The sequence below is a fragment of the Aulostomus chinensis genome, chromosome 20, assembly GCF_037954235.1.
Source record: "Aulostomus chinensis isolate RoL2024-O1b breed Wild chromosome 20, RoL_Achi_v1.0, whole genome shotgun sequence".
In the NCBI taxonomy this organism is placed as follows: domain Eukaryota; kingdom Metazoa; phylum Chordata; class Actinopteri; order Syngnathiformes; family Aulostomidae; genus Aulostomus; species Aulostomus chinensis.
In genome coordinates, this window is record NC_141339.1 from 10,688,359 (window position 1) to 10,711,295 (window position 22,937).

Here is a 22,937-nt window from a genome sequence, read left to right on the forward strand (position 1 = left end):
GTCTAAAAGCTGCATGTATTTCCCCTGCACCACATTCACATTGACCTAAAACGTGTCAAGCCCAACCTGGTTTTCACTCGAATGAACTGAGCTTCATCAGTGAAAATGAATTTATGAGTCTGCAGCTTCACCGGTGCCCAGGACTCTCGGTATGGTGTTAATCAAAAACAGGCGCAGCTGATGGCCCCCTTTCCAGTCGCAAGCTGAGAAGCTGCTTTTGTTAACCAGAACCTTGAGCATTATACTGTAGCTGAACTTATACTCGTCCAGTAAACTGTCTCAGATGCCCTGGTCAGGTCTTATACTATTCGACTCGTGAGGACCTCCATGAACAATATTCTGGAACGTAGATGTGATGTCACCGTTACAGAAAGTGCTGTGAGAAACATCTCCTCTTATGTTTTTTGACATTTGGAAATGCTTGTCAAGCTCTAAATAGCAGATGATCTCATTATGTAACAAAGTTATGAAAATGATGATTCTCCTTCCATGGCTGGAAGACATAAAGTCCTTGTTTTCAGACGGAATACTTGTGCTTTTAAATGACCCTTTGTTTAGGATAATGAATATGTTTCCTGGCTCCACAGACCCAATCTGATTTACTGGCGTTACTGCAGTAGCTAATCATGCTAATCCTGCGGTTAATCTGCATCGGACTTCTAATAGGGAACTTGGGTCCATTAGGACTTCCTGGTGAAGCAGAGTGGCATGTAAAATCACCCTTAGTGGACTTTGAGTCTGCGTAGTGAAGCGATGCAAAGTGCGACTGCTAAGTCTGGCCTCAATCTGGTTGTTTAATATGAGGTGCAAAATTCATTCTTTTTTTTTTTTTTTGGTGACACATTGGTCCTGTGTCAGTTTAGTCCAAAACAAAAGCTGTAATCTCCTTTAAGAAGGTTGTTTTTCAGACTAAGCAACCCTCATTTCCTTTTACAGATTAGGGATTAAAACCAATAAAGTATTTGGAGATGGAAGTGTTCATGCATCCATAAGTATATGCAACTGCAGTTCTGACACAGTAAACAGACATTTTTTCTTAAGTTCGACAAACAACCTTTAAAACCACCAACTGTTTTATTTTTTTCCTGTAGTGCTTGTCCTTTTGTTGTTTTTTTAAATGAATACGTCGTCGTCATTGTCGTCGTTGTCGTCCTCAGTTTATCCGGTTGCAGTTGCGGGGGTAGCAGCCACAGAAAGGAAGCCCAGACTGTCCTCTCCCCAATCACTTTCACCAGCTCTTCCAGGGGAATCCCGTGGCGTTCCCAGGCCAGTCGAGAGATATAATCCCTCCAGCATGTCCTGGGTTGACCCTGAGGTCTCCTCCTGGTTGGACATGCCTGGAAAACCTCCCGAGAGAGGCGTCCAGGAGGCGTCCTCACCAGATGCCCGAACCACCACAACTGACTCCTCTTGACATGGAGGAGCAGCGGCTCTACTCTGAGTGACTGAATGACTGAGCTTCTCACCCTGTCTCTAAGGGAGAGCCCAGCCACCCTGCGGAGGAAACTCATTTCAGCTGCTTGTATTCGCGATCTTGTTCTTTCGGTCATTACCCAAAGCTCATGACCATAGGTGAGGGTTGGAACGTAGATCGATCGGTAAATCGAGAGCCTCGCCTTTTGGCTAAGCTCCCTCTTCACCACGACTGACTGCTTTAGCACCCGCATCACTGCGGATGCCGCCCCAATCCGCCTGTCAATCTCCCACTCCATCCTACCCTCACTCGTGAACAAGACCCCGAGATACTTGAGGCAGGACTCCCCCCCCGACCTGGAGTGGGCAGGTGACTGTCTACATGACATCAACACAATCATGATCAGATGTTACCAGATCATTCAAGTGTTCATCTAAACAGCATCGTCTGATAGTCTTCATCAAATAAAATAATTTATCTGATTATGAGAAATATTGCAGATTGAAATGATGATGATAGAAGAAATACAAACACTTGCACCCACTTGCTTACCGATACCTGTACTCATTGATGCTGCTATCAGTGCTCACTTCACCGTTTCTTTGATTTGATAATTTTGGCTTTTGTACGTCATTAAACGAGTATTATTTACAATTTAAAAGTTACTTTAACAATACAAAAAAGTTCTGTGACAAAAACTGAAATTCAAACATTCATCAATCTTTAATGGAGCTCTTAACGCAAGAGATTTCATCTGCACCAGAGAGCCCCACCCCTCAGATTTACCCTGGTTTCAGACAGCAGCTGCTTTCACGAGATATGTTAAAGCCCAAGATTAGTGTCAGTTTTGTGTGTGTAAGCTTTTTTAGTATTTTGGTCAAAAATTTTAACTGTAAAGCCTGAGGGGGGGTGTGGTGTCTGGGATTTACCACCTGGTGCTGTGCCCCCCCCCCCCCCCCCCTTAATAGCGGTGACGGTGGTTTGTGCCAGACCCAGAAGATCACATCTGGCTGCTTCTTTTCTTGTCCTGGTCCTCTCTCTCTCTCTCTCTCTCTCTCTCTCTCTCTCTCTCTCTCTCTCACACACACACACACACACACACACATAATGGATTTTAATTGCATCCAGACCGTCCAGTAGCCAACAAGAGGGGTTTCCTCAGGCGCATCCCAAGAATTGGCCCAAGAGCAGCAGCTCCATTCTACTCCAACTCATATGAATGTCAGAGGGGAAACACAGATGCCGTTGTCTTCAAACACACACACACACACACACACACACACACACACACACACACACACACACACACACACTATGCTCTCACGTGCAATGGTTTTATGACTTACAGTAAAATTGAAATACTGCTCTGACCTGAACTTCTAAATTAGAGCTTTGGGGAGAAATTTCTATTTAACAGCCTTCAATTATCATCTTAATTCTTCATTTCGAAGAATGTAGTGAAGCGAACCTGCCAAACTGCCTACGTTTACAGCAAAGTCAGTATTCTTATACTATTTCGAGCTGATTCATAATTTGCACTTCACAAAAGCTGACCGCAAATAACAAAGTATATTGTGACGATTTAAATTTTTGAGGTAAAAGAAAAAAAACCCCCACCAACCTCAAAGTGAGGATTTGAGGGCCTTTTTTTGTCTTCTTTTTACTGACCACAGATTGGTGAAGTTAGATTCAGGTCTATGTCAGAGTAGTTGTTTTAAGTATATATTTTGTTTTTATTATATTCTTATTCAAATCCATTTATTAAGAAAGATCTCATCCAAACTGAGTCAGCTGAGCTCACTCTCTAAGCCGCTCTTGGCTCCGGGGTCTGTTCTCCTGGCCTTCTTTTTCTTGTGTGGGTGGAGCTGAGCTGCTAATGGAGGACTGGGGACACCTGGCCAGTGTCTCCGCTACATAAGCACGCAAGTCCTTTCTTTTCCCCTGATTAGTTTGGTACAATTTCACACACACACATCACATGCGCCACATAACCATCCACTTCCTTTCAAACGCCACTGACTCTGACCCACACACTTCATTTTCCTTCAGTTATTGATTTACTTTGATAAACTTTGTTTTTCATCCGTTAAAGTCCGTGTATCCACCTTCCTGTTTATGCTGGGGCTTTTGAGCTGGTCATAACAGCGGTAATTTCCGTCCCGCTTCTGATCTAAGACCCACACACGACAAGCAGTCTGGGCTACACGATCAACAACATACATGGAAGCATTGAAAGTTTGCCGCTTCAGCAATTTTATGCATTTTGGCCACAAATGCAATCCATCTGCTTCACGGTTTTTCCCGGGTTTAAAGAGCCCACATGTAGCCGATATGTGCAGTGGCAACTAAATGTAAGTCTGAATGTCAACCCTATCTTTCTTGTTTGAAAAAATTTTTAAATCTTTTTTTTTTTTTTAACTCACCTCACATGCCTGCTTTTTGTATTTCGGTGTTGTTTTGTGACGCGTCTTTGCCTTTTTAAAACTCTAATATGAAACTTTTGTTACCCTAACAGGGCGACTGTCGAGGCTGGCAGGAGGGTTACCATAACCTTGCTCGATAAATACAGTAGAGGAGAAATATTTTGACCTTCTTCTGCTTCTGTGTGACATTCTAATCCGCACATTGTCTTCCACTGTGAAGCTCATAATCGAGCTTTACTAAAAAAAAAAAAAAAAAAAAATTCATAACATTCAATGACAGCTCTGGCATCTGATAAACTCTCATTAGTGGTCGGAGAGCCATTGTGGCTGTCCAGCGAAGCACTCAGAAAGATGACAACAGAGCATGTCAGGGGAAGTGGAGATAAGTTGAAGCTGATGTAGCGTGGTGACCCAGCTCAGAGGCCAGTGTTGACTGACGCACAGCCACAGTGTGTATAGAGGGAAACTTTTCAAACAAGGGAGGAACTCTCCGACTCTTTCCAAGTGTAGAAGACGATAAACCCAACAACAACCAGTATTCCTACATAGCCTATAAGGTATTTGAATAACTTCCATCTACCACTCATAACATGATTTACTGCTTATATGCTGATTTAAACCCAAAATGGAGGATAAAAAAGCCTCCAGCTCAATATTGAGATATTCATTGATAACTATGTCATCCTAGTAAATGGTGGTTTACTATTTCTCCCTTTAATTTGTCTATAATGTGTCTGAAAATTAGTTCGCCGATTCCCTGGTTCGGCGACAAGGTTACACAAAAATACACGATAGCATCATTAAATGCCTCTTTGCTGCTAGTCTCAATGTCCACATCCTTGCTGATCAAAACACCCCACAGCCTCGACATGCGCAATTGTTAAAAAAACAACAACAAACAAAACAACTCCTGTCATGGCTGCGAGCTGCAGGTTATGGCGTGGAGGCCAAAAAGATCAGTGAAATCTTTCAAAACAACAGACACTTGGATTCCTTCAGGTGAGCAGTATGGAGGCAGTTCATGTTTTCTTGACTATTGTTTTACATTATATTTAAGTTAAGTTGATCTCTGTCTATGTTTAGATTATTGCAACATCGGCAAAAACTTTATCCAGTCGTGCGCCTGCATGAGGGGGAGGGGATAAAGACTGAATTTCATTTTTGGGTGAACCAGTCCTTTATCTTAAGTTTTTTTTTGTATGTATTTTTTCCCCCGTTCCTCGGGTCAGGACCTGGGGCCAGGGTTAAATACATCAGAAGTCTACATATAAAACATACGACCAAATTAATCCATTTGAAATAGCGTAAATGCACATAAAACATAAACGTATTCAAGAAGTCATAAGAACCAACGATGATTTCAAACGCAACCACTGATTGAGATTACACTGTGAAAAACTGTGTGCAACAATAAGGAGGAGCTGATGAGGAGGAGCTGATGAGGAGGAGGAGGAGGAGGAGGAGAGCATCTGTAAGATAGACAGGATTAATACTTCCTCTTGTATACAGAGCTGTGTTTTTTCTGGATGCAGTGTTAATGTTTACACCTGACTGATGCATCCTGACACACTGTCTTGAAGACGTCACCCCACCGCCACCATCATGCAATATATTGTTAAGGCATCGAGGTCATTCTCCTGGTCTTGACACACATTTGTATGAGATTGGCTTGACTTCAAAATGGTGAAAAATATCAATCACAATCTCCTGGTCGAAATTTGTTGTGTTGTTCTCTAAAACAACAGTCCAAAGCTTAAATATATTGAAGAGAGGAAGTTAGTCCTCACACTGACGAGGCTGCAACCGGAGTATCTGGAAATTCAAAGATCTGTTATTGTTTGTTTGTTTTTTTTCTAGTCTCTCCACGACGCCATAAAGCGACTCTCCAGTTTGAAACCATGAATAAGTACCAGTTTAGTTAGTCTGTTCACTTTTGCACCACTTCGTCCGGACGCTTGGACCACACACTTTTGTGCCACAGCTGGTTTGTTTTTAGCTCTTACAACCTCTATCGGGCTCATTCGTCATTCACTTACACCGCCCACTCCCCTCAGCATGGCCCGCTCAGCTGTGGACCCCCCACCAACCCACCAACACCACCCCCGACACCCGCCGCACATGAACAAACCAGCTACAGACTTAAATGGATCATTTCCACACTGATAATCACAAACTGAGATCGCAGTGGTAGATTACACCTAATCTTTGGCTTCGCAAAGGCTGGAGACACATTTGAGTTTAATTTCTTGGGACAGGTTTATAGACATGATGGTTAAAACAGGCTTAACCCTCATCAGGCAGCTTTCTTTAAATGGCTCCGTTAGAGTGGATACTGACTGGCCGGCGCATGTAAACGCACTATGTCACTCTTTTAAATATAGCATGTGTGTGCTTTGAGCTGATGGAAAAATGGGAGCAATGCCGTGCCTTTTTGTGGTTGGTCTTCTGAAACACTATAATCCCTAAACTACCACGTAGGTAACAACATAAATACATGTTTTCTAAGTGAGCGTTAAATGTAAGGCAATGTAATGAGAAGAGCTTAATTGGGGATAAAAATAGCCAATATATTACTGCTTTGTTATATTTGTTGAGAAAATGTAAAAAATGTAAGCACCCAAACTTCCATTTATTATATTGCGGTCATTTTTTTTTTCTGGAATCATTGCCAATCAAATCCAAGTATTTGTGCACCTCCAGTAAATCCATGTTTTTTTCCTCTTCTTGTGAGAATAATTCAGACTTTAACCACTCATCCTGCACTCAGTGGAGAGCTAATTTTGCGTCCATGAAAAGACACACCTGCCATCGGGATGCATCAGCTCTGCTGCAGAGATGATCCTGCATCTCAACACCGGCAGCAAAGATAGAGAGAGGGTTTCCCTCTTTGTTGCTGTTGAGCTGCTAGCTGCTGTCAAGGGAAGGTTTTGCACATTTTATGGTTTTGGATAATGTCAAAGATACTCAATATTCTTAATTTTGTGATTAAGAATCCCATAAATCCATCGGACCTTTGACGTATTGTAGAAGAAAGTTCACATGAGGTGCAAGTTGGGTTGATGGTTGAGTCTAACAAACGCCTCAATATTCATAAGACCGGGTTTTACAGCTTTAAGCTACCAATAATGTTTTCCTGACCTAAAACCTAGTGTAGACTTCTGTGTCTGATGTTCCCCTCCCAGAAAATAACTTTGTAAAATTCTCGTAAGACATTTCCTCTCATGCTCTTCCAATCTCTCATCTCCACACCATCTCCCTCTACGGTCTCAACGCTTTTCAGCATTAAATTCACTTTTAGTGAAAGTAACCGTTCAACAATTAATAGCTCTATTTGCTCCATTTCAACCACCATTGTTGAAAGCAAATCAAGAAACTCAGCCCAGCTCTAGAGAAGAGTCTCAGCGGTATACTCAGTGGAACCCAGCCAGACCACAGCAGAAGAATACTGTAAATGCTACAGCGTAGGGTGGATCGATTGCTTTGACACAAGACCGGAATATAAACCAGGCTTTTGTGCCCATATCTAACCACCTTGGCTGAGTTGATTCATCATAAAAAGTGAAAGTAATGGATCTGCCTCCACCATGAAATGATCCTCATTGACTTCCTAATATCTTTTGTGGCGTGGGCACATAATTTTACCAAATATTATACAATCGCCACGCACTGCAGGTACTTTTTTTCCACACTCATCGCACATATTTCTGTGGAATCAAGTTGCTCAGAAAGATATGAAAGACCACCAACTTTTACCTCATTTTCTCACTGTCACTTCATGTCTTGATTATACATGCAGTTAATCTAGTATTCAAAAGTATACTTAAAAGCAGTGGTGAAAATGCACCTCACGTTACCCATGACAGAACAAAGAAAACCACTAATACTGCAGAAGCTGGAGCCAGTATGTTCTGGCATCATTGCTTGATAATTTAAAGAATATTCATTCCCACAGGAATTTGTTTAGCAGGTGGTTAGCCACATAACATATCATCTGATCAGCTCAAGTACTAACTAGTGGCATAAAGCGATACTTCACCCCCCAAAAAATGTATTTTTTCTCTCAAAAATGTCTGTCATGATCTCATGATAATAACTTCCCCTCCTGCATCACTTCTTTGTGAGCCCAGTTTGCAGAAAGAGCCAGCCATGTGTATGTAGCTTGAAGCTAACCAAGACTGACGGATAACAACAGCTGCAGCAACAATACAACACCAAAACTACCCATAGAAGTCCATTTACTCTCAAGTGCATCGTTCAGTATGATCTGGTTTAGCTAGCACATTTACTATAATTGAACCAACTCCAGTGTTCTTGTTTGTGCTAATTCCCACTAGCGCTGAACTGGATGTGACAGTTTGTGTTCAGCTCAGAGCAAATGTTTGCAGGTTAGCGAGCACACTGCTTGATAAAGAAGATGTTGACTAAATTGGACGATGTGCTATGCAGTCAGTAAATGGATTAGGGTCAGGGTTAGACATTTCTGGATTGTTTTGCTTTTGTTTGCTATTGTTAGCCATCGCTTAGCTTCAAGCTAAATTGCTTATTGCACTCTGGAGTCTGAAAAGTAATGAAAGAGGGGAAAATGAAGTAAAAAAGAAACTCGTGTATGGTATCTTAAATAATAGCTACACTTGAATTTAACGTGGCTATTTTTCTTGAAGGTTATTGAGCTGTTATGAGAAATGTTTATACATTTTTGATGTTGTGCAGGGGGTGGATGTACAGCAGTTCCTCTGATTAGAGTATTTTTGAAAATCCATCCATCCATTGTCTCCTGCTTATCCTGTTAAGGGTCACGGGGGGGCTGAGCCTATCCAAGTGGCTTTCAGGTGAGAGGCGGGGTTCACCCTGGACAGGTCACCAGTCCATCACAGGGCCAACACATAGAGACAGACAACCATTCACACTCACACTCACACCTATGGTCAATTTAGAGTATCAATCAGCCTCGTCCCCTCTTGATGTCTTTGGACTGTGGGAGGAAGCTGGAGTACCAGAGAGAACCCACACAGGAACAGGGAGAACATGGAGACTCCACACAGAAAGATCCTGTGATGGAGCCGGGACTCGAACCCAGAACCTTCTTGCTGTGAGGTGACAGTGCTAAAAAATATTTTTTGTAATTTATATTTCATTTCTTTACGAGGCAATGGCAGCCAATTTCATGTCACTCGGCATGCCACCGCTATCTTACCTGCCTCCCTCTCAGGGCCACAGTCCCTCCATGTAATTAAGAGGCTGTCCCGCTGCACGAGATGACAGCTGAAAGAGTTTAGTGTCTCTTTAAAATGTAGGTCAGAGATGTTTTTTACTTCAGATGAAAGGCCCAAACCAGGATTGCACCGTTACAGCCCATCTCAGTGTTAGCCTGTCATTTTCAGAGTCTGCCAGCTCAATGCAAGTGAATTAGGTTACATCGTCTGTCCGCTGTGATGGGAATTTTTCCTGTTGTTGTGTCTTTGTTGTTTCTACCACAGACAGGGATCACATAACCAAACGTCTGGGAAATGGAATGATCTTATACCCAAATTGACAAAGTCAGCTGGGTAATGTTTTTGGTGGTTGCATTTTTTCTGTCATAATCACTTAGATTTCCCAACCTCCCAAGCTGAATGGTTGCGTGTTGTGTGGCCATCATCAATAATACGTCTTCATCGGGACTCTGGGATGGAGAGACGGTAGAAATTAAACGAAGGACAGAAATCCCACAAACCTACTGGCCGCAGTTGCTTCTGTGCAAATTTGGAAGCAATTTGTTTTGGCTGTTATTACGTGGACGTCCAATTGTGAGTAATATATCCGCAGAGAAAGATGTGCTATCAGTTGGAAAACCGGAGACATAAATCTGTTGTGTGTCACTTCAAACTGTCTGTATTTTCAAAGCCTAAAATCAAGGTCTGGTTAGCCTTAAGCATAAAAATACATCATTAATGCTAGAGGAAGGGGAAAAAACAGAGGTTTGAGATCCTGTCCCATCAGGGCAGTGTTGAGTTTACCTGTGGACCTCATTAGTTTGTATTATAGATTCATTTGTTCCCACCTTTTTGGCGTTACTCACCTGTGTCTGTGTCAGTTCGTTAATCTCGCTCACTCACAGCCCCGTTCCCGCGTTTCTTACCCAGTCAGTTTCTTCCCTGTTCTCACGTTCCCCCGCCTGTTTCTTGTTATGTCATCAGTAGAGTTTGTCTTTTGGATGGTCGGTTTTTGTCAAGTCCTGTTGCTCTCACCATCCAGCCTTTAGCGTCGGATAAGACAGTATTTTCTTATCAAGTCTTATATTTTTTTTAGTTACAAACAAGATGGGTTGTTGCTCAAGGTAGCTGGACCTGCAAACGTTTATTGGGTTTCTGAGACTAAAAAAAAAAATTAAAAAAATACACGTGCTGTATGTATGTGATTTTTATTTAAAACAGGTGTATTTTAGCAGGTCCGCTTAATGCACCGTGTGTGTGAGTGTGTGTGTGTGTGTGTGTTACAGTACATTCTTCCTTTTAAATGAACCATACATGTTTCATTAAGGGACGTCTTATATGACAGACCAGCGTACGCTTGTGTATAAGGAACCCACTGTTCTGGTAAACTGCCACATTATGAGCAGAAGTCTTTCAGTTATCTGAGGAATGTCAGTAATTAGCTCAGTAATCATAAGCTTTAGGAAATCTACAGGAAAACAGATTTTATCGCTGTGTGAAAGTCTTCTGTCTGCACTACTCTGTTGATTTTAAAGCGGTACTTCACTCAAAAAGCGTATTTTGCATTTTAGTAACCCGCAAATAGGTGTATGGTGCTTACAAAGATGTTTCCCTACCGCATCACTTCATTTTGACCCCAGGATGCAGAACCAGCCACGTATATTCAGCTTGAATCGAGGCGTGACTGATGCCGATCGACAGCTACGGCAGAGAAGCGGCAGCAAAACTGCCCAAAAAGTGCACATTTACAAACGCGCGCTTATCTTCTTTATCCGGCCGTGTGCTCAGTAATCCACAAACACATTAATTTTAGCAAAAAACAAACTTTAACACTTCTGGCTGGTGAACTCTGTTGAACCAACTCCCATGTGCTCAAACTGGAAGTGTTAAAGTTTCACTGAGCAGACAGCCGGATAAAGAAGACTATGATTATACCAGAAGATGCTCTTGAGAGTTTGACATTTTTTAAGGCATTTTTGCTGTTTTTTTTTTCTTTCTTTTTTTTTTGGTCACAATTAGCATCAAGCTAAAAATATGGCTGGCGAAGAGAAGAAATAATGCAAGACGGGGTAAAGAAAATCTGTGGGTGCTCAAGATTTATTTGAGAGTACTTGAAAGGCAAAAACAATTTTTGGGCAAGGTATCGATTTAAAGCTCACAGTGTATATCTGCTGTAAAGCTGAGCTGAAGATGAATGGATATGAACTCCTTTGTCCTTTACTTGTGTCTCCTCTCAACAGGTAGACATAAATCAAGTGTGATATTCAAGCATTCCTCACATTCCACCTTAATGTTTGCAGCTCAGTCACGCCATCGCATTTGGATACAGGCCGTCCTGTTGAGGGAGACAGAGACAGGAATGTGAGCAGGTGGCTTTGATAGAAATCCTTCTGGTATCGATGGTTAGAAAACAGAGGGATGTCACTCAAGTTTGGATACTTTGGGAAGGCGATCAAGAGGATTTTTTTTTTTCTTTGGACAACATGAACGCGAACAGCCATTTCTGTTTTGACTCTGTTCTACAAGCTTGTGTGATCCAAAGGGAAACGATTTCAGAGTCCTCGTGGGAGCAGCACAGCGTTCTGCAGAACCCTGAGTAAAAAGCATGTCATTGTAGAAGTGTGAAAAGAGGGTAGCATCGTTGACACAGAGGGCTGTATTTGTGTCAAGGCTCCCGCCCACACTAAGAAAAATCATCAACAGTGGGGTTTTTCCACAAAAGGCTGCAGTGTCGAATGAAACCAGGACAGTGGCTTTTCTCACTCTCCCTGTTTGTTCTCTAACTAGACAAATGTGATTGTTGTGACTCAGCCAGCAGGGAAATTCACACCAACACAAAATGCCTCAAACCCTCCTTTTGCCTCTTCTCCTCATCCCGAAGAGGATGCTTGCGTGTGTGTGTCTGTGTGTGTGTGTGTGAGAGAGTGTGTGTCCATTATCAACCCATCTCCCCCCCTCAGTGCTGAGTGCTTCTCCTAGGTGTACAGTACAGCTAGCCTTGGCCGGACGGAGAAAAGACCCCATTCTTCTACTCCTCCTGACTCACAGCAAAAGTGCAGCACTACCTCAATCTCTGGTTTCTGTGGCCCTTTTGTCTTGCGCAACTGATCGAGGATACAAAATGGGTCTGGAGGGAACCCAACACCTCGTGTGTCTCATCTAGGCTAGTCGCAGGAATGAAGCCGTTTCATGAAGTGTTGTGTCGTTACGGCGAGCCAAATTCTGTAAAGCGAACTCGTAACAAAATCATTTTTGCACATCTTTAAAAAGGTATTTACTGTACCTCTCACAGGTAGGCTGCTCGGGGTGACCCAGTAATGTGAGCAGAATGCCCTCCCCTCAGTAGCTTCCCTCTGCAAGCAGCTGACCAGAATATCACAGAGGCCAGTCACAGCGGAGGCTCGTAACCGGAGCTTCCTGGTGAAGGAATGTCACTGGTAAACACAGATTTGCTATTAGATATGTGTGGTACCAGATCTGACCTTCACTATCAAAGGGAAACCTACGGGACACAACTGGTTGAAAAAACTGGTTGCATAGGTAGTTCTTCCATAAAACACGGCTGTAAAGTCCAATGAGTGGATAATTTCCATTCCATCGTTTGTACCGCTTGATTCTTACTTAACTTGAGGTAAAAGTATCACTCTGCTTGGAGGTATACACAAAGCAGTGGTGAGTTAATACGGAGGTAAGTCGTAGTATCTTAAGAGCTGGTTCAGTGTTGTCAGGAGTAGATGATGAAGAAGGTGGTCTGTCCATCAATCCACAGATATGAATGAACTCATCATTGCTTAGTGGTCAGGTGGATTTTATCTACTCTAGGGTCTTCATTTCAATGGTATACTTTTACCAACTTCATTTGTAAATGTTTCCAGTGAGTCTGGTTTTTGCGAACATTATTTCAATGTGAATCGCATAAGAAAAGTTGAGGAAATTCGAAAAAACTCGCAAAATAGTTGTGAGGCTTGCTGCCGTCATCGTCACAGACATTCCCAAAGATTGCTTTTGTCTTCGGACAGCATGCAACAAGTCCAAGACCAGAGATGCTCATCCAGCTCCCGGCGCACAGACACGGCATCTGGGGGGACAACTCTGGAATTCAAAATCCCCATGTTGGGAGGCAACAATGCAAAATTTGGATACCTTATTGGGAAGTGTTTCCATTGTTTTAGATTTGAGTCGCGACGCTTTCTCTTGACTAACAATACAGCAGTTGAACGTGTGTGTTTACAGTTGCCAGGACAGAGTAATCCCTTAACCTGCTAAAAACATCTCTGCTCTGTTTTCACGATTTCGCTTCCCCGCCAACAGATTGGCTCCCGCTTACCAGTCGGCCTCATTTACCAGCTGCTTTTTCCTCATTGACTTTCTCGGCTTCCAAGTGTCACACAGCGTGGCACAGGCACATGAAAGCCTTTTGCATTCGCAGTGGAAACCTTTGGGTCTGGCCCGGTCTGGTAGCCCACATTAGTCACCTCTGTAAAACTTTGTCATTGCACCGGCAGCATCATGTGGCTGGAGGATTGCCTGTTTCTCTGTTTTTTTCAGTCAGTTCTTTCCTGGCTCAGCTTTGTTGGAGGAGCACCACGCTAGGAAGGAACCCAACAGCGGAGAAGAACAGAAATTCTGACTCCTGTATACCGCTACACTTTTTTTCTTCAAAAAAAAAAATCAGTCTCATAATAACATATCTCCCTGTGAACAGAAACAAAACACAGGTGTCTCTATTTCAACTCTCTACATCTCTGGCTCTCACGCAAAGCCGGGCCAAAGGGAAGTTTAGTGTTGGCGTGAAAATTGTGTCTGCCGCAGCTATCTCTAATATTTCGCAGCTCAATGTGGAGAGAGGGGGCGGCAGGATTGTGGTCAACAACACCGGGACTACTTCCTCTAGCTGGTCGGAGGTAGTCAGTCATTGCTGTGGGTGGTCAAATAGATCATGTCTGTCTTCAGAGCACGCTCTCGTGTCCCGCAGACAACTTTAGAGACTCTGTGTTTGTGTGTGTGTGTGCGCGCGCATGCAAGATTAACTCTCAGTTATCAGTTTTGGAGTTTTGTGGGTGAGCACTTGTAGGTATGGGGTGTTCAATACCTGTATGACATTATAGTGATGTAGAGGGGTTTCACAAGTAACAAAAACAAGAAGAAAGTTAAAGGGGAAGCGGATCTCTGAATGAGATGGTTTCATCTGACATTCTAATGGTTCCTAGATTGAAAAAAAACATTTCATCCAAAGAACCCAGATGGAGATTAACACTGTTGTATAGCATGGCCAAGATGTGCTGTCCTTTTATTTCACACTACTTTGCTCCACCCTTAAAAACAACAAATATGACATTCAGTTGAGGTGGTGAATGAATTTTGAAGGGAATGCTTGAACTTAGGTGATTAACTATTTTGGAGTGAATGGGCTAGCGTATTTTTGTCAGAGGATGACGGCGTATGCAAAGTTACATGTGGCTGGGAGTAGAAGAAGAGGAGAGTTGGCTTGGCCATCTATAGAATTTTAAACTGAGAAATGAGAAGAGGAATTACTCTCATTCTGGCAAGTTGTAAATGTTCTTCAGGAATATCCGCTTTGCTTGGTTGTCGTGCTGCTATATGAGGTCTACACGTTGATTTTTGATAGACAGCACATCAAGCTGCCATTCGAAAGAAAATGGTATAGAGAATGAGGTCAGTTTTCAAGATGAAACACCATGTGTAAACTCCTCATCACAAAAGCAGATAGACAAGGACACAGAATCAGAACAAGCTGACAAAGCCAGGCAGGCAAAACACAATGCGGCTGGAACGCTGCCAGGTGAAACTGAAGCTGTGTGGAGGACCGATGTGATCAGCGTTGCCGCTGTCACACAAAGGAGCTGTACCTGTCGGAAATTCAGGGTCAGAACATATTGGAAGAGGCGGCACAGTGGTGCAGTGGTTAACACTGTCGCCTCACAGCAAGAGGGTTCTGGGTTTGAGTCCCGGCTCCAGCACAGGATCTTTCTGTGTGACTCTCCATGTTCTCCCTGTTCCTGTGTGGGTTCTCTCTGGTACTCCAGCTTCCTCCCACAGTCCAAAGACATCAAGAGGGGACGAGGCTGATTGATACTCTAAATTGACTGTAGGTGTGACTGGGAGTGTGAATGGTTGTCTGTCTCTATGTGTTGGCCCTGTGATGGACTGGTGACCTGTCCAGGATGAACCCCGCCTCTCGCCCGAAGGCTGTAGGGATAGAGAGAGCTCCCCCATGACCCTTAACAGGAATAAGTGGTAGAAAATGGATAGATGGATGGATGGATGGATGGATGGAATATCTTGGAGGATGTTAACAGTTTGAGTTTAGAATTAACTACATCAGAGCTTATTGGACAAAAGCAGATTTAATGTCTCATTTAAAACATTTCTCTTTTTCAAAAAATAGGAATTTTGCAGTTTCCATCAAATATTTGTGATGCAGTACTTCAAAATGCCCACCGACATGCAGTGATGAGACACGACCAGTGATTATGGAAAATCAAATTGGATTGAAGGTCATGTCAGCCAGGAGACGGTGTGTCCAGTCTGATTATTCAAAGTGATATAAAGGTAAGAGGGAATCCTGTAACAATAACTCATATCAAGTGTTTGCCAAAGCCTCAGTCAGCTCAAGTGTCATTATGTTCCTCTCAGCAGCAAAGACAGAACTGGGAGAACCGTTTCAAGGGTCTCAAATAGAATTTTGAAATTCACAGACCTGAACTAGAGCACCATCTTTGCAGTGCCTCCAAAAGTTTATTTAGAACCACTGACACTTCAATGACCCTGCCGAAAAAGGACTCTAACAAGAAGTGAATAGCTCTCCAAAAACTTAGCTAAATTTGATTGAGGCCAATAGATGATTTGTCTTTTTTTTTGGTACAGTTCTTTTCAAACAATGTGGACTGGTATGGGGTGTAAATCTGTGAAGGGTTTGTCTGATCAGACAAGACATTTGCACCGCATGTAACACAGAATGTTTATTGATTTACATTTGTAACCAGCCGTGTTTACCGTCTTACACTGTTTAGTCGTGGCAATGGAATACATTGATAATTATCTCTTAAATATGAGCTCCCACGCCTCCCTATCTGCTTAGTGGTTTATTTGGTCATTGCCGGAGTCGATGATGTGACGCTGCTGTGCGGCTGACTCACGCTGGTGTAAGGTAGTGGAGCTATACTTTATGGCTACGGCGTGTTTGCTGTGGCAAGGATGCCGCGTGTTTGAAGATGATCCTGTAACTCGACACAAGGCCGAGGCAAGAAGGAATTACAGGCCGTCGGATAAACAGGAGCTGTAGAGCAGTGGCAGGGCGTGCTTGCTCCAGGAAATTAAAAGCCATCGCTTCTTCCTCTAGTGAGCTTATCCTCTCTCATCTGCTGCCAGTCCAGTTAATGGATAACACAATAGTAGTGTCTGGAGCTGTCCTTACTGCTGGTGTCTGTACACAACATTCACACTGACACTTGAGAGTTACGTGAGCACATACGATGGTAATTACTGCCGTCTCAACACAGTGAGGGAAGGAAAAGACCATTGTTTGGAGATATGTAATACTGTTATTTTTACATTAGCATAATAAGTACCATACAAGGCACATTGTCGTAACTTTTGGCCATGCAGGAAACTAACAAAAATGGCCGAGGTTATATAATTAAACATCGTTAAAGTCAGCTAATTTTATTTAAGTGAGTCACAAAATTAACAACTGAGACATCTCTTCTTTTATGTCGACAAACATCTGAAGATGATTAGTTTGCTTACTTCATGATAGCTCCGTATAAAATTGCCGTTTATATTTTTGTGTTGTTATGGTTTTTGGCTCTATTGCGATTAGTTCCTGTTTTATTTTGAAATACCCTCCCATTTGTTGTCTTTCTTTGTCCCTGTTCCTTGTGTTCAGTGTGTCGGATCCTCTGTTCCCCCTGTTTCATGATGCCAGTTGTTCTCTGCACTGTTTTGCAGCTTATGTTTAATCCCGTCACGTAAATTGCTACTGTTGTGTTAGCTTGTTGGTTTTAATTCATGTTTTGAATGACTTACTGTCAAGCGTATCTTATCCATCCTCCCTCTGCGTCTGCATTTACTTCCACCTGCCATCACGGCAATTAAAACCTGGACGTTTGGGCATTTGAACCAACAAAAAAATGACAATGTGATGGATGCTAATGTCCAAACACACCCGTGAAGAACCGAGGCTACTGATCAAGAGCAGTTTCATATGATGACAGGGATTCTCTTAGTTGCCAGTATTCTAATTCTTACATTTATAAACACAACCCAAGAACAGTTATCAGCTAATTATCAAATACAAGTGACCTTGACCTTTGACTTTTAAAATCTTTGCAGTTCATCCTCCCAGTGGACATTTTTTTCCTATCAAATCGATGAAAACTGTATCGACATGGGAAGAGCCCAAAAACGTAATGCCCCTGGCTTACAGCTTCTTTCCACATGCTAAAAAAGTACGGGATTTTAATGATGCAACTATTTTTGTCTTTGTCACAGAGGTTATGGTTTCATTTTGTTTTAGTGGAAGCAGGATTGTGTAAAAACAATCAAAATAGTTTTCATGACAATTGGTGGATGGATGGAATATGGACCAAGGAAAAAAAAACCTTTCCTTAACAATCAAGATAGGTTTTGTTTTTTAATGGACCTATAGTCAAAGATGATTTATTAGTATGAATCAGAGCTGATATAAAAGTCTGGATCCAGTAGGTTACTGTAGGTCGTTTTTTTTCCTAATCAATTCTATTACTCTAGTCTATCATCCTATCATATTCCATCAAAATTCATCCATGACTTCTGAGCCTTTCTGCTTACAGATGGACCAGAGTCGATGATCACATGACCGCCTTAGCTGAGGGAAAACAGACGATGAATCCTGGCTATTGAAGTGGAACCTATCCCAGCTGACATTGGGCGAGAGGCGGGGTTCACCCTGGACGGGTCACCAGTCCGTCGCAGGGCCATCAGAAGCAATTAGGGGCTCAGTATCTTGCTCAAGGACATGGTCACCGGGGGAAGAGAGGATCGAACCAGCAACCCTTCAGTTGCTAGATGACCACTCTACCTCTGAGCCTTGCCGCCCTTCAGATTTTACATCATCGTGGTTAACAAGGAACAAAAGAAGTCTTAAATAAGAGAGTGTGTGCTTGTTATCTTGCCAATGCAGAGGAAAGCAAGCGTTGGGCATATTCCTCGACACTATAAAAATAAAGGAAAAGAACGATATTGATCAATAATGGAATTTATCACAAGGCCGGTGCCAACATCATCGTCGTCTCTGGTTTGTTTTGAACATTCATCACTTGTCTCCAGAAGAAGACGGAGTAAAAACAAACAAACGGGTGACAGGGTTCAAGAGGCCAGCGAACACGAATGAGGCGTCTCTGTCTCCGCCTAAAAAAAAATTAGATTTAATTGCATGTTTCACATTCCATGCATTTGACACTTCACCTCATTTTTTGTTTTGTTTTGTTATTTTCAAATAGAGAACTTGCTTTTCATCGAGGAGACTCATGATGCGAAAAACAATGATGTTCGGTGAAGGTTCACTGTGTAAAAGGTGATGAACGCCACCTTTTTCCATAGAAAAAGAACAACAGCATGTTTGAGTTTACCAGGTGCACCTAATGTAAAGGTCAGAGGTCATAGCACATCCTGGTCAGGAATCCCATTGCTAACAAACACAAGAAGCTCTCCTCTTTTTCTCTCTGGAGAATTTACTAATGAGAGTTTAGAAAAGGGGAAATTACAAGAAGAGTTTATGTGATTATACAACTCTTATGCCGCAAAGTCTGAAATAATCAAATGACATGATTGTTAATGCTGAATTGTGGTTTGAGGCTGTCTGGAGGGTCACAGGGTTTAACAAACTCATGATTTCAAAAAGGGTCACACGGTGGTAGCATATAGCAGCAAAATCCAGCTTTTTTTACACGTTTACTACATAAATTCGCACTCCTGGAACATCAATAGAAATTCCATTGTTTAAAACTGAAGGATAACATATGTTTGGAGGTACTAGTTGAGACTAGTGCAACCTCAAACCTCCGAATGCTGAAATGAGAAGCAAGGTACAGATGACCTCTCCACATCCTCCCATTTTCTGTTTTTCAGTGCTGGGATTTTTGTTCCAACTTTCATGAAAAGAGTGTTTGCAGCTCTCTCTGGAGCCGCGAACACTCGAAGTGAAACTCCCAAAGACGTGCGAACTGAAACCGCACTTATTCCTGGGAAGTTAATTAGAGGAGAAAGCCTGATTTAGGATGACAACATGTAGATGTTGGCAAGACCTCTAAGAGCGAGAGCGATTATGATTTAATAGTTCATGAATCCACCAGGCACATAACACCCTGACTGATTCACCTGTATTATTGGCTCGCAAGAGAAAAGCAGCAGTTACTATAAAAATGCCATTCCGAGCTCATATTTGACAATCTCAAATCACAACTCTGCTCAAACTTACCAAACTACCAGGAAGCATAGCTTTCTTTTATCTCATAAACGGAGGAATGAATAATCCATTCACATGCACGTCACAATTTCTTGAGCAACAAACTTAACTCAAAAGGGATCCTTTACTCAGAAAGTGTATTTGTTACTTTCACTCACAAATACATGTCTTGAGCTCAGAAAACATTTACATTTTACACTTTGAGAATCCAGACTGCAGAAAGAGCCAGACGTTTTTATTCAGCTTGAAGCTAATAAGCTAACAACAAGCAAAACAGGCCAAAAATGGCAGTTTTCTAACTCTTGAGCACATAATCTAGTATAATCCACATTTTCTTTATCAAGCCGTATGCTCAGTAATCAGTAATACTTTGATTCGAACTAAAACCTCTAACGTGGTAATATTCTATTCACTCTTCACTGACAGATCAACAACAGGCTCCAAGCTAAATATACGTGGCTGGCTGGCTCTGTCTGCATTCTGGAGTCAAAGAGAAGTGATGCAGGAGGGGGAACAAAAATCTTTGTGAGTTTAAAGCATCAATTTGTGAGTAGTTAAAAGGCAAAATACACTCTTTTTTTTTTTAAGTATTCAACAGCAAAAAGTGACTTTATAAGCTTGCACCATGGCTTTTTGACACAGGCTATTTAAATGCTTGCACATTTTCTATTCATATTTCATCATGAACATTTTTTTTTTATAATTTATTCAAGTTAAATAACAAATTAGAAGTTTGAAAAAGCTCCATTTATTCATTGTGAATGACCACTTGCTACATACAGTGCATTGTAAAGGAGCAAGATATCGAAACTTCAATCTCAACACAGAGGCGGTAAGAGCGATGAAGGATATTCAATCTGATGAATAATCTTTTGAGGAAGAAAATACCTGATTATTCTAACAGTTTTTTAAAAATGGATTCTGCAGTTAATCGAAGCCTCTAATATAGACTAACTATGAAAACCTGAAAGCTCAGACAGGCCAAGACGTTACATAACGGACACCTTGGGAGGATCAAATCTGATGATTTCAACAATTCTCCTGCCTGCAGCTATTTTGGTTTAGAAATAGTAGTGTGCTCTGTTGGCACTGAGGTTTTATTTTACTCTCCCACCCTAACACTAAATAATACTACCATAATGGAGAAAAATCCCTGTCTGAACCACAATCCAGAATTATTTTTCGCCCGGCTTTTCTTGTCTGAATCTCAGACACTGTATGCACAGGTGGTCCGTTACTGTTCCTGCGCTTTAAGATGTGCCTGGTGGGTAAAAATGTGGCATTCAGTGGGGGGTCTTCCATGTTAACATAACACTTCAGCACCTCGGTGCACAGCAGCAACATGAAGCACAAAGGTGATGGATGAGAGGAGAAGGAGGGAGAGGAGGGAGGAGGCCAGTTCATGTAGCGTTTCAGCAGGTTTGGAGCTTGAGGTTTGTGGCTGTGGTCTCTGTAAATGGAGCGTAGTCGATCCACTTCCCTGGTTGGATTACAGGAGCTAAATAAAACCATTGTAATTCCCGGGTGGAGGGACGTTGTTCCATTCATCAGCGCTTTACATTAGTCACAACACTTAAGGGCTGATGGTTCATAGCCTTTGACTGCAAAAGGTGCTTTTTTTGTAGAAGTATCAAAGGTGCTGGGGATCATTGGGAGGGTCTTTTTCAGCTTTGGCCTGTCATTAGTTTCAGACCATCATCATGAGACCGGAAGGTTGCCTGCCAGTGTGTAGTTCTGAATCTACCACCAAGGTGCTTTACAGGAAAGCAATTTACTTGAAAAACTAAATATACAGGAAGAACCTTCCCCCATGGTGACGGTCACAGCATATTCTTGTTTGTTTTTCAGAATTTGTCCATTTCCCAAATTTAGGATTTTTAAGAGGCGGGATACGCTGATATTAGTCCGCTTTTGAAGCGTTCTTTGGATATTCACACATCATATGAAGGTTTACAGTTTTGTGTCCTTGAGACGCACATTCTCTGGCCTGTTTGCAAATGCAAATTTCAGCTCAATGCTAACATGTAGACAAGTTTTATACCTCATCTTACTTCCCGAATTACATTAAAAGTCTTTCAGATAGTGACACACTGAATATGTGTTTTTTGGTCTCCTCATCTGCAACAGCTCAAATTTAAAATGAAATATTTTCTTCCACTACCAAACTCAAACCAGAGACAAAACGTGACATGTATCTTTACCAGTGGGCCACTATAGCGCGTTTGTTTGGTGTGATCTACCGTCTGTCGCGTTGAATGTTGCTGTTCACGATGATAAAATTGCAAATTGAATAGAAACAAAAATCTTTTTCAAAGAGTGTCTGATTAGTACCTGGAATGGATTCTCAAAGAAACACTCACATCCTGACTTGCAGCCTGAAAAATGGGTCAGAGAGTAAATGCGGGGGTGTTTGTAGTCATCTTACAGAGAAGTGTGAAACCAGCTGCTGATGCTAGAATGTGCTATCCTAGTGCTGCCATTGTAATAATCATTCTTACAGCTGTTATTGTAGCCAACAGATGTGTTTGCTCCTCTTTTCATGAATCCATCTCCGACACAGGTTCAAGCGCATATATCTAAGCATTATGTATTAGTTAGAGCTCTTGTGAAGGAATATTCCGTCTTCTCAATTATCTGGAATCATGTTTTTAAGGGCCTTATTATGCTTGCAGACTCCTGAAACTGTGCACACATAAATTCTGGTGAGAATTTACGGATGTTACAAGATAAAGAGCTCAATGTTGAACAAGATAGATAGCCCACTGATAAATGGCATTCCGCAACAGTTTCTGACAATTGTTACAGAAATTAATTGAGTTAGAATTATGACCTTCCAGGAAAAAACAAATCAATTAATAAGATTTACTCTCCTTCGTCCTCCTCCTCTCTTCCTCCTCACGCTCCTCCACTGTACTCCACGATTCCATTTGTCATTTTATTTGCCTTCTTACCTTTTCCCCTTCTGTGACTAAAGCCCACTCTTTCTTGTTATATTCAAATAACTATATTATTAACCATAAGAAAATAAAACCTTTGTGGCCATATCAACACACAAAGAATAAATTATGACATAAAACATTAATGTGAAAATATCAACCGTCACATAAACAACAATAGAATCAAAATACACATTTCCTCTCACAATGTATTTGTCTCACTGTAATTAAGAGTTGCTAAAAGTAGTGCAATAACAAAACAATGCATTAAAAGTATTTTTTCACTACACCCACCACATAGCATTTCTCAAACTGACACGTCATATCCAGATGCTAATGCTAAGCTAATTAGCTTGACTGATTTAGCCTTAGCCAACATTGAAACATGTAACAGCTAACTATCAACAGTGTCATCTAAATTAAAGTATAAGCAAAAGCTGCAGAAACCAAATAGTGCATTAAAAATATGTTTTGCACTCAGCACGAAGGAATTTTCAAACTGAA